Below are 2,704 nucleotides of genomic sequence, written 5' to 3'. Positions count from 1 at the left end.
TAGGTCCCCATCCAGAGGACCCAGAACAGGCACTCACACCCACCCTTGCAGCTGGTGTTCAGAGTGGCGCTAGTCACATCCCCAAAAGGCAGGCACAGCCCTGGTGTCCACCAGCTGATGAGGCGTGAGCAAAGCGTGGCTCACACACACGGGAATATCACTCGGCCGTAAAGAGGACTGAAGCACCGACACAAGCTGCAACATGGGTGAACCTGAAAAACGTCCTGCTGAGTGGCAGGAGCCAGACACAAAAGGCCACACGTGGTCTGATTCCATTTATACGGAAGGTCCAGAACAGGCACGTCTGTAGAGACAGCATGCCAGATTAGGTAGTTGGGCCTGGGGGAGGGGGACCGGGGAGTGCCTGCCCATGGGAATGGGCTCTCCTTTGGGGGTGATGGAATGTTCTGGAACTAGAGGTGGTTAGCAGAAAAATAATATCGACTAGGTGTTTTGTCACCCAGGATTTGTTTGGGAAAAGAGAGGGTGGCAACCCAGTACACACAGGCACAGCTAGCCAAATGCTCCCTCTGGCCTGCGCGCCAAGGTGGAGGAGGACTGTTTCTGTGAGGGAGAAGGAAGTTGAGAGAAAGGGAAGTTAGAACCATGGAGCTTATCATGAACACGGAGTCTTCCAGCAGGGCCCTAGGGTGCAGGGTTCTCACGGTCACTCAGAGTGCAAGAACTCCCGTGAGCGCCAGCCCTTCCCACAGGCCTTCACACCGATACTGTGTGCTCCAAGTGCCCCACCCGGGCCACATGTAGGTGATTTGTTTTGGTATGTGAATGTCATATTAATGTTCTAAGAAGTCCCAGCTAGGCTACTCACCCACTGGGGTGGCTCCAGGCAAGTGACCTAATCCCTTCGGGCCTCACTGTGAGGTTGGGCTTCCCAGACGTGGGAGACGGGGAACCATAAAATGCCAGCCTTCCTGCCCTGGCAAGTCAAAGGGGTGTCCCATCCTTCCTCCTGGCCCATGTCACACAGCTCTGCAGGCCCAGGCAGCTAGGGGCCCACACTTCACAAACACTTTCTGTGTTAGAAGATACCAAACCTCCCTTGTGACCCAAGAAAGCCAACCCAAGACACTGGGAGGTGGTGATAAACAGTGTCCCCTCAGGCAGGGGCCTACGACATGGACATAGCACCCCAGCCACTCAGTCACACAGGACCAGCAAAGGGACCATCTGGGGGGGCGGCTGAGGCCACTGAGGGTACACGCTCACATGCCTGCATGCACGCACATGTATGCAGACTGGGGATGGAGGGGAAGCACCCACAGGGTCAGATGTTTGATTCTGGCTCCTCGGCGGGGCTGAGGCCCGGCAGCGGGGCGGGCCCTGCCTCTGCTGGCTCAACGGTCCTGTTGGCAGCAGGAAAGTGTGTGTCTGAAGCAGTCGGTGCCTGAGACGCCTCATTTAATTTGTGCTGACTGCCCCCCCGGCCCCCGCATGAAAGCAGTGTTGATGTGCACTGAGCTGCCCCAGCCAGACTGCTCCCAGCTTCCCAGACAAAGACGCTGAGGCACAGCCAGAACCCCCTTTTCTGTTTGTTTTTTAAGATTTTCATTTATTTATTTTTCAAGAAAGGAGAAGGGAGGGAGAAAGGGGAAGAGAAATATCGACATGTGACAGAAGCATCAATCCGTTGCTTCCTGCACGCCCCAACCAGGGTTGCTGGGACCTGACCCACAAGCCCAGGCATGTGCCCTGACTGGGAGCAGAACCAGCGACCTTTCAGTTGTGGGAAAATACCCAACACACTGAGCCACACCAGTCAGGGCCCCCCCTTCTCTCTTTGGAAGACAGGGTGGGAGGATCAGAGACCACAGGCCGAACCCCGCTTCCTGAGTCCCATCTGGCCCCTGCTTGGTCCCTGGGGTCTGCACAGCCTCACGCCCAGGCATGCAGGGCCCTCACTTGTCTGCTAGGACACAGGACTTCCCACTGAGCTCAGACCTGCTCCCTGCCACAGTGTGCTGGTGACCTGGCCTTGAGCAGGTCCATTCTCCCCCACCTGCGATCAGGCCCGCCCCCACCCTAGCTCGCATCACAGAAAAGCTGCACCACCGGGGTGCTTCCCCTGTGCCAGGTTCTTGTCAAAGTGTGAGACCTCCCCTCAGCCACCCAGCGAAGTGGGTGACAGATGAGGGAACTGAGGCCCAGGGAGGTCAAGTCACTTGCTGCAAGTCACACAGCCGCCGAGCATGCTCTGAAGCCAGGCTTTTGGCTTACGGCGCTATGGCTCCCAAGAGCGTTTTCCTGCTCACAGTCGGCTCCTTACTGCCTGGCACACAGTGGGCACTCAACTGGTGTTCGTGGACTGACTAACTGCTGTCTCATGGAACTCACTATCTCTTGGCCTGGGGTGCCCATCTCCAGCTTGCAAACTCTTACTCACACCTCAAAGCCTTATTGAGAATACTCTCCTTAGGAAGTCTTCCTGACACCCACGTCTGGGTTCCTCCAGTCCTCATTCTTCCCACCAGCCCAACTCTGAGTCCATGGAACTGGGGAAGTCCATGGGGCTGGGGGTGTCTGTGTCTGGCTTGTTCTGTCCTAGTATCACTCTTCACAGGCTAGGTTGGGGGTGGGGGGAGGGGGGGCGACGGGGAACATTAGGGATGTTAGATCTCCCCTGGGCATCCATCTTCTCTTCCTCTCCTCTCTGGCGATAGGAAGGAAACTTCCAGCAGCAGGAAAA

This window comes from Phyllostomus discolor, chromosome 8, assembly GCF_004126475.2.
Source record: "Phyllostomus discolor isolate MPI-MPIP mPhyDis1 chromosome 8, mPhyDis1.pri.v3, whole genome shotgun sequence".
Lineage (NCBI taxonomy): Eukaryota > Metazoa > Chordata > Mammalia > Chiroptera > Phyllostomidae > Phyllostomus > Phyllostomus discolor.
The sequence above is the reverse complement of the archived record's forward strand: the minus strand, read 5'-3'. Positions refer to the sequence as shown.